Raw genomic sequence first — 10,424 nt, 5'->3', positions numbered from 1 at the left:
CTTTAGGGCCACAGTGGAGCTGTAGTCGGGCATGATTGAGATGGAGGCGTGGGCTTGGCAGTCTGGGGCGGAGATGCTGGGAGTGAGGACAATGGAGGAACCGGAGGGAAGGAGGAGCCCTTTAGAGCCAGAACTGTGGAGGGTCAAGGCGAATCTGCTGACTCGGAAGTCTGAGTCTGAGGCAGAGCCAGAGCAAAGATGGACCAAGGTGAAGCCAGAGGGACGAGGGAGCCCGGGATGACAGGGGATGAAAGTCCATTGTGGAGCTGACGTAGAATTTAGCTAAGGTGGAGCAGAGGTGGAGGCACGGGGTTGGTGGCTTGAGGCAGAGGAACTGTATAGCATTGACAGTGGAGGAGGGAGAGGGAGGCTGGGCAAGACTATCCACAACGAAGGAGACTTGGTGCTGGACGATGAAGACTTGGTGCTGGATGACGAAGAAGAATTGGAGCTGGGATTAACCAGTGATGACTTGGAGCTGGGCTTATCCAGCAATGACTGAGACAAATTTGGGACCAGAGGTGACTGTAGCTTAGCAAACACCTCCTTGTCCAGGTATCACAAAATACTTCCTTGTCCAGTATTAAATCAGTCCAGCTCCAGACTGGTCGATGCACCACAGATTTGGGAGTGTGGGCGGTACTCCATTTCATTACCTCAAACCTTAAAAGTCAAGTCACTTTTATTTATATAGCGCTTTTTACAATATAGATTGTTTCAAGGCAGCTTTACAGTGATGAAAGGAACATAATGCAACAAAGTTTGCTTCGGCTGTACAGCAGATCTAGAAGAAAATAGTGTCATAGTCCAGCTTAAGTAAGTTCAGTGATGGTTCATTTCTGTTGTAAAAAAGTAGTACATTTATTAATACAGCCTCTCTGGAAAAACTGTGATGTCAATGTCCAGCTCAGTTAAATTCTCATACAATGGTGTCAATGCAGACAGATCAATAATAGTGTTGAATATTTAGTGTCCCCAACTAAGCAAGCCAAAAGCCAAAGCCGACAGTGGCAAGGAACCAAAACTTCATCAGGTGACAGAATGGAGAAAAAACCTTGGAAGAAACCAGGATCAATTGGGGGGCCAGTTATTCTCTGGCCAACGAATGAACAGTGTATGATTGTCATTCAGGCAGCATTACAGGTCAGAAGTCATACAGGTCAAAACTCCACTAAAATGCCCTAATTGACGGACACTGATGCCGACTCACACCTGGACAGACTCTGCATTGGGCTTGGGCTTCGAGATGAATTTAGCCTCTGGCAATCACCCTGGCTCAGTTTTCATGGTAGGCTGGGGCTTCCAGTCAGCAGTGGGCTCTGGCTCTGGAGTGGGGCTGGTGTTGTCTTCATCGGTAATGCAGATGGTTAACAGTGAATCGCACTGCACCAGCACCCACTCCACATATTCTGTGAATCTCCCTCGAGGACCATCCACAGGCAGACATGCCTTCGACTGCTTTCTAATCCCAGTGTAATAGAAAACACATAGCGAGTGGTCGGGGTAATGGGTGAGGCACGGCAGGTTGAGAAAATCCTGGAAGCGATCCTGGAAGAGAAGAGAAAATCGAGGAAGCGATCCCCCTGCTTCAGCAGGAGGTCGAGGACTGCAGGGATATCCATGATATTTTCGCAGAAAATCTTGTGTTCTGTCAGGGGTTGCATTTGGTTAAATCCAAGATGAGATATGCGTGATGTAGAATGAATGATAAAAACAAAAAGAGTACTAGTATACACACATCACAATATAACATTAACACAAGACAAAGAAACTGAAGACACAAGATCAAAAACTGCTGTTTGGAAACGCCAAAATGGGAATACATTCTATAAATGTGCATAAAAAACGTGCTTATTTGAGTCTGATATTTTTTTTTATCAGATAAGAAAATGCAACCCATTTTCACTCCCAAGGCGTCAAAATGAAGCATGGTCAAGTGCCTTCCACGTCACAATGAAGACGCTAAAGATACCCCTAGGCGTCACTTTTCGACGTGCAGGGTGCTCCAATGATTTTAATGAGAAACCTTTGGCATCATACACGGACGCGTTGGGCATGGGAACGTTATCGTCATGATGAAATTATATATTGGGTTATGATTTTTGTGTGAAGAAAATCCCCAAAAGCGATCCAAGGCTCCATCCGCCTGAAGATCATGCACACATTCAAATTTCAAAAATTGCTGCTCAAAGAAATGTTACATCAGATTTCATAGTGAAATTGCATTGGCTCTCGTATGTCTCGTGACCAATTGTGTAATTAGGGTAAATGTACATATTAAGCTCAAGAACCCATTAAGCACACTACCATCTTTGAGCTCAGATTATAAAAAGAAAAAAATTATGTATCATCCTACTTGATGTCTTAACCAATTGATGTGTTTGTTATTATATACCTCCTGTAATTTCAAGCTAATCAGACCATTGCACACTGAGATATGTGTATTCATGTGTTCACACTGTCTGGCGGCCATTTTGAAAGCTGTCTGAAAACTTTCACCAAAAGAGTAGCCCCTTGAATGTGCATTTTTTTAAAATATGTTTAAGCCTTTATTTTCGATAAGTATAACTTCTTACTGCAAAATTAAGAGATTAATATTTAGACTTTTGCATATTATAACCTGGAACCTGGATGTGGGAAATAATTGCAGTCGATCCAATAGATAGTTTTATCAAACATACCTGTAGCGACTGAGGCGAATCAGACACATAATCAACGGTTACTTTAATGTGCTGAAACTCTGTCTTTCTGAAAAAGACAAATAAACCATCTTAATCTCATATAGCCCATACTGTATATAACCACTTGAGAAATATATAAACATATATGCAACATATTAGTATTACAGAATCTTTAATAGTTCTTTCATCAAGCAACCAAATGCAAATCTCCAAATGATCTGCTTGAGACAAAGGGTCGTAAAACTTTCCCTCAAAGAGCCTGAATACGATTTGCTCACTGACCTTCAAGGTGGGATTTCTCCCAAGAGCTCAAAAGAAAGGGACAGACCCCTCCCACTCCCTCTTCGCTTCTACCTCTGGACCAGAACGACGCGTCATCTTGGCTGTCTATCAGCCGGTCCGCAGGCCAGGCGGCTATGGCCTGCACACCCAGAACCATGTGTGTGTGTGGAACAGGAAACCTAATGGCCTCACATGGTCATGGGCCAGCAGGCCCAAACTCTTTAAGGCCTGTGCAACTTCCTCAACCTCGACGGAGTCGAAACAACCACGCAAGCTCATCATTTCTTCTTCAATCGATGCAGAAGAACTTGATCGCCACTTCAATGCCCTCGGACGGAACCATCAAAACTTTCTCTTGCGATTTTACCTTGGACGGTCAGCTCAGGCTAAATGCAAGTAAAGTACGAAACAGAAATCGCTGTGTAGTTAGTAAAACTGTAAACTCCCTCGTTCAGACAAAGGAGTTTATCAAAGATGGTGCTTCCCAAGGTTTAGACTCTTTGCATAACGTCATCCATCTGTTCTGACCCTTTTCCCTCCAACCACTTTAACCTTGCCTCTTTCCATGTATATGTTTTGTGTATGCATGTCTTCTGTCAGTTTAGTCTCGTACGTGATTTAGTTATTAAAGTTTGTGCACAATATATGTTTGGTCCTGACTCCCTGCCTGCAAACAAATTGTCCCTTAAATGATCGATCTTGTTATGCGCTCTAGGCACTTATGTAAGTACAAAGGAAGAATTATTTTTCTGTGGCCATGAAAAATATCCTTTTCTAAGAATTAATTAATAATCAATACTGAACGTCCATAGGACGAACTGATTGAATGATTGTAATGTTAATGTAGCTACATCAAGTTAATCTATTTAACTGATTCAAATATTCATAATTAATTATAATTAATAATCATAATGAGTTATGAATAATTATTAATATTTTCCCTTAGAGCTAATTCGCTACATAGCGCTGGTGCTGCAGAACACTGTTAGCTTACTATCTGTATAAGATTGTGTGCTACTAATATATTACTTCATAGGCATTAATGGCTTGTACTTTTAAATCCATTATATTATAAATTTACAGTTTATTGATGTTCTGTGGTTTTACATTGCTGTTTTTTTAAAGAAATCATATTATTGTAAGGTGAGCTTAAAGGGTGCATTACTATGAAAATCACACAGCTTCAGTGCGACATATAAGAAAAAAATTTCATAGATATTTTCAATAATAGCTGTTCATATTAAAATATGTATGAACTTAATACATTACCAAGATTATTTATTTAGCAAAATTGTCCTTTTAAATGTAATTTAATCATACATTTTAATCAAATTTTATCAAAAAAGGTTTGCTGTTCCAATAAAGCTGTGTGCTCCCTTAAAGCTCATCCATATTAAACGTCTATGTAAATACTTCATAAACAGACTTTAAATATTAACTGATGGTTGTCACTTCAAGTTAATCTTTATAAAATTATTCTTTAAAAATGTTGTTTAAAATAAACAAGAATTTCCACACAGAAAAAAAAAACATGTTGTGAGCTTAATGGCAACAGGGGTGAGCTTAAAGGGTTCAAACATGTACCCATTAAGCACAGCCAGACTTTTTGCATTTAATGATGTATATCTTAATTTAAATACTTTTGTCATTTAAAATGAAATTAAATATTATTATGTGAGAGATTAATATTTAGTACTATTTGGTACTCAAACTAATACCCTGTGCACTAAAATTAGCTTAATAGGTACTTTTACCCCTACGTCAGCTTTGATTGTAAAATGTAATTGGCTCTCGTGTGTCTTGTGACTGATTGCATTATGCTAAAGAGTCGGTGTACCATTTGAGTGAGATAGGACTGACTGAGGGTGACTTTTTGCAATAAATACCTCTGATTGTACTTTATTTGCCCGTTATGCGTTTTATATTGTTTAGAAGTGGGTGGTTTTAGGGTAGGAGTTGGGTTAGTTGCTCCAAAATATAAAAGTAGCCTATGCATATTCATAAAATCATGTCTGCTTAATACAAAGAATTAAATGCATCTTGATCTGACGCATTGGGCAAACAACTGAAATCAATGGAGTACCCTGCGAAACTTCATTGTGAATACACTTGACCATGCTTCAGATTTTGACGCCTTGGGAGTAAGAATGGATTGGAAAATATGCGCATAAAAACTATGATGGAAACACATTTACCAAATAAATTACTCAATGTTCATCCAAAAAATCATGTGACTACGCAATGGGATGGCATAACATCTGAAATGCTGTTTTGGTTGTTCTGCAATGCCTAAGAAAAGTCTGTCATCAAAGTGGTTTGGTGTAGTTCTCTCCCAGAACTCTCTTACACGACTGCGTTCCCAAACAGCAGCATCTGCCACTGTAAGCAAGATAACATGTTCATTGCACTTCATTTGCACGCTCTGAGATTCAAGTAATTTATTATATATGAAAATTATAATATATAGTTGCTTCTACTTTTCTTAGTGATATTTAGTGCCAGTTTATCAGGAAGTGATGATTTTGTCCTCTTCACTGGATGGAAACGGTGCTTTATTCACAAATGATGTTCCAAGTGGTATTCCTATTTTGCGCATAAGTTAAATTCGCAACTTTAGATGGAAAAATAGCTATAAAAATCTAAAGCTGGACACTGCACACTGTACGGTTTATAATAGTCCTTTAAGGTTGTTGCTTGTCAAACTGTACGAACTTGATCCCCGCTGTAAGCCATGTCACACTGTGGGATCTCAGTTGTCATTAATGTCCGACTTTATGGCAGACAAGACCAGGAGTGGAAAGAGTACTGAAAAAATATACTCAAGTAAAAGTATCATTACTTTACAAAAAAATTTACTGTGAATTTTTTCCCACGGCAAGTGTATTTTCCTAATTATTTTCAATGGGAGTGTCTGGTGTTTTTTAAAGGCGCTGAGCATCTATTTCAAGCTGAGCGCTGAGGGCTCAGCATTTTTTCCAGTTGCAGAGAGTTGAAAAATGTTCAACTTTGGGTAAAGCGCAGCGCTCATTACTGTCATGATTCACCAGTGAGAGTGCCCCTGATTTCCACCTGAGGGCACTCCACCCCGGAGTGTCACTCCATCAAGGACTACATCTCCCATAATCCTTTGCCCGGACTCATCAGCACTCATTGTTTACACCTGTCTCTTATTCACCACATTACCTCAGCCTTTATATACACCATGTTCCCTCTGTCATTCACTGCAAAGTCTTGTTTAGTGTTACACTGCATTTCTGAGCGTTTTCCAGGGTTTCATGTCTCTTGGGTCGTTGGATCGGCCTGTTTCCCGGAGTACCCATTTGCCTCTGTCCCCTGCTTTGTATGTTTGTTTGGACTGCCTACCTGTGTTTTGACCTTGCCTGTACTGTTGACTACGATTGTGGATTTCCCTTTCATTAAAGCTGCGTTTGGATCCTCAGCCTTCGCGTCTCAGAGCAATTTGTAACAGAACACAGTTACCTGGTTTATGGTATCAGTGCCTACACAATGCAAGAGCTCAGAAGCTTTAAGTCATTAGAAGCTTATGAACTCTTGCATTGTGTAGGCACTGATACCATAAACCAGATAATTGACGATGTCAGGGTATGTGAGAGGTGGTAGCGATTCTGTTTTTTTTTCGTCCATTCTGTAGTTGCAGGTCGTACGGGTCGATGTTGTTGATGTCAAGCAGTTTGGCGTTGTTATTTAGTCTCTACCGATAGAGCACCATTCCTTTCAACTTCCTCCTTCTCCATTTCTTCCCAAGAAATGCACCGTCTCACAAAAATGCAAGCAAATCTCAAGCTGCTTTCTTTGTCTCACTGTCAAAGTAACCATGGCAACGGATAGCGTATACTGCCAATATGGCGGCACCTTCCCAAAATGCAACACGGAGTGAAAACATTGTGACGCAACTCCGCATTCTCTATGGTCATTAATCGGCAGTCGGTGAACATATCAAACTAATGATCTAAGACTTCAGATTTTGGCCTAGGATCCAAGGAATCCTTTAGGATTCACAAAATGTATCTCATACAAATGGTATAAGATTATCCTATTCAAATCAATGTGATAAACAAGTTAGGCCAAAAGTAATACAAAATGTATCTGATTATATTACATTAAATGTAATTGGGTAACAATCTCTTTGTCGAAAACTTAACTCTTTATTCTTCACCTGGTTGGGAAAGAGAAACTCCCACAATAAAACACTTCAAAGACAGCACACTCTGAGAAAGACATTTATTATAAATACTTGTGTTTTTTTTTTTTTTTTGGGGGGGGGGGGGGGGGGGGGGGGGGAATATATCACTTCGTTTAAGTGATGAACTCATGACTTAAGATTTATTATGTTACTAAATACAACTTGTGTCATGTAATTTGGAATCAGTAACAAACTACAATTTGTAAGTAATCTGCCCAGCACTATATGTGTACATCAGCTGAAGTTGTATGTGAATAATAGTATAAATGGAACATTCTAGTAGCCTTATTATTTTGATCATGACCGATTGCTTTCATTATATGAAAATCTTAGTAATAAGAGATTTACTCATTATTTGTTAGCTATAATATTTAGTTGATAATTGACTGCTTTTTTTGTTACTCTACAGAGAATCAAAAGATAAGAAAATAGTTACTTTACAAGTGTTTGCCATATGATTTGACCAGAAAGAACTGACAGTTTGACTTGATAACAGATGGACAATATAAATTACAGTTGTCTTATAATCACTGGCTAAATCAAATAGCTGCTGGTTCTAGCAAACTTTATGTTTAATCCTTAATAGAGGCAAATTCTCTGTTTTTTAAAGCAAGTTCTTGACCATGTAAAATTACAAGTTAAGCACCACAGGAGGTTTGGTAACATTATAGCCTCAAAGGTCACGAATCTCTGCTTGACAGAATTCGTCTCCACCACAGACTTAGAGAAAATAAGAAGGATGAAGCCGGAGTTTATTCAACATAATCAGATAAACACAAGGCTATGAAATCTGCATATGTAATTATCATTGATATAAACTGTAATTATACACATATTACTATAACTCATATTACATACTATACATGTATTGAATATAAGTGAAATTATCACCCCTTCATCAGCATTACATAAGCACACGGTTATTAAAGACCATTTCCATGTCAACAAATTCCAACAAAATCACAAAAATTGCACCATCTTGTGGTAGGTCTTTTCAAAAGGAGCCTTTATATTAAACCATTGTTTGGTATAGCAATGAGGACCTATACATATTACTTTATATTCATGTAATTAGTACATTCATATTTTGTTCTAGGCCTGTTAAAAAGTTAGGCTACTGACTGCAAGCAGATTAGGTCATTATGATCATCTCAAGCCTGAAATTCATACAAACCACTTCCAAAGGACTTTCTCTGGTAGTTTTCAAGTGCTCTCTAGATCAGAAGATCTAACTTGCATAAAAAGATTATAACTTTAAGAAACCACTGGAGGATGACGTGAGAGTGGGGGACCAAAACATTATTTCCTGCATTTATTGCACGTCCGTCAATTTGTCATTTATTGCTTGAGCAGTACCAATCCACTATGCTCCCTTTCTGCAGAAGACAACATTTAATTGCACTTCTCCTTTAAAGTTAAAATGTTTTTATTTTTTCTTCTTCTGCTTCTTAATTACGAAACGTATTCTAAAAATAAGTTTGGGGTTGTAATGCACGGTTCAATTAGATTAAATGATGATTCGTCGATCTAGTTTTATTTACCACTGAATATAATTTAGCAAGTACGGTCATGCACTTAACGTTTGCACATCCATTTGTCCTAGATGCACAGGTTAGCGCCTGCGTAATCAAACCACCTTGCCCTACTTCTGGACTAAGAGCCGTATATACCTGGGCGCATTCATCGCCCCCTCCCACTCGAGCTCTCATTGCAGTAGGAGGGTCCATGTGTGCACACAATGACGTCGCTACGCAAGTCTGTCTGAGTCCTCCGCTGTTTTTATTAGTCTTCAGTTGGGCGCCTTCAACAATCTAGCAGCAATGTGCACGTAAACAGAAAACTGTCGACAGGACGTTTCGGTGAAGTCGCTGTCGACTGTTGTACGCGTACAGTGCGCTGTCGTTAAGGATCTCGCGTCATGCGCGCGGCAGTGTTCGGCGCGTTCAGCTGTCACAACTGAAACTAGTATGCAAGCAGTCGCAACACTGGGAATACTTCTAAAACACTACTTAACGACACTGTTTAGAGTCATTTTCTCCTTTTTATCCACCGGATTACTAGTGGCCAGCAGAAAAGATAACTGTCAAAATTGGATGCCGTAACTACGGTAAGATGTCTTATTATTATTATCTCGCTGAAGAACAAACCAGTTTTGTATGTATGAGCTACTGTAAATGCAGACGCGTTAAAAACTTGTCTAAAACTTGATGTTGCATGAAGTGCATTTCCACTTTAAAGCGATGAAAATAAATATGCAGCCTAATTAGAAATATCCATAGGCCTTTAATTACAACTGCATAATACAATTTATTCTATTCTAGCATCCTTTGCATCGGAGTATGTTTGACGTTTTCTCGGCTAAACTACATCCATGCAAGAGTGAATACTTTTTATCACATTGCATGCTAACGCTTTAGGCTATATCAAATATAAAAACAAGCCCATGTCAAAATAGTTGTTATATCAAAGCTTTACATGATTCGTTCCGTCGATATATTCCTCAAGGGATACCAGCTTGTATTACCATCATCTTATGTACTGTACGTGTGCTAAAGTACAGTGAATACAGAGTTGAGCGAAACTGAAGTCAGACAGATGGGGCACAATAATGACCAGTACTGTTCTGCTGGTGAGAACAGTGGCGAATAAGATGTATTCTTGTGAAAATGCATGCAAACGTTCATACTTATTTAAGCAAGCTTGATTCACTTGAAGCCATGTGATGGATTTAAAGTGCATCGTAGCGATATTTATTCAGGAGTTCTTTTGCAAAAGAAACAACTGCGTCACACTCATTCTGGAGGTCGCTAGCTGTGCAATGCACCATGAATTATCACGCATCCGAACTAACACGTAAAGTTTTTATAGGCTTAACATAGAGCAAAGTTCGTAAATTAAATGTTGCAAAGAATGTCGCAGCAGTGCTTTGGCTACAAAGCTTATAAATAAAAGACTGACAGAGCGACGGGACCAATCCGTGAGTGGCGTGATAAACTCTTGGCGACAGTGTGTCTGCTTCTGTTCGATGGTTGCGCGCTTAAGCACGGTATCGTGGGAAGAAAGACGATAGGGGAAAAAACGAAACAAAACATAAACAACGAACTACGTCAAACGTAATATTGTCGTTACCATTTGACGAAGTGCGATGCCTGATGAACTGTATCCCGCTAGAGAAGAGCTATTGACTTAGTATGGATGGTGAAATAAGCCTGTACTGTACATGACAGTTTAAACTTACAGCGGCTCTATTACTGTGT

At 39.2% G+C, this 10,424-nt stretch overlaps 1 protein-coding gene across 1 annotated transcript in view; it reads left to right on the top strand.

The window, feature by feature from the left end:
• The first annotated feature begins 8,859 nt into the window (after positions 1–8,859).
• Positions 8,860–10,424, top strand: part of nr3c2 (nuclear receptor subfamily 3, group C, member 2) — a 110,093-nt gene continuing 108,528 nt past the window's right edge. Inside the window, exon 1 of the mRNA XM_079812008.1 lies at positions 8,860–9,274. The gene's annotated coding sequence lies outside the window, so the exon portion shown is untranslated. The remainder of the gene's footprint in view (positions 9,275–10,424) is intronic.

Source organism: Gobio gobio, assembly GCF_949357685.1.
Source record: "Gobio gobio genome assembly, chromosome: 3".
Lineage (NCBI taxonomy): Eukaryota > Metazoa > Chordata > Actinopteri > Cypriniformes > Gobionidae > Gobio > Gobio gobio.
The sequence above is the reverse complement of the archived record's forward strand: the minus strand, read 5'-3'. Positions and strand labels throughout refer to the sequence as shown.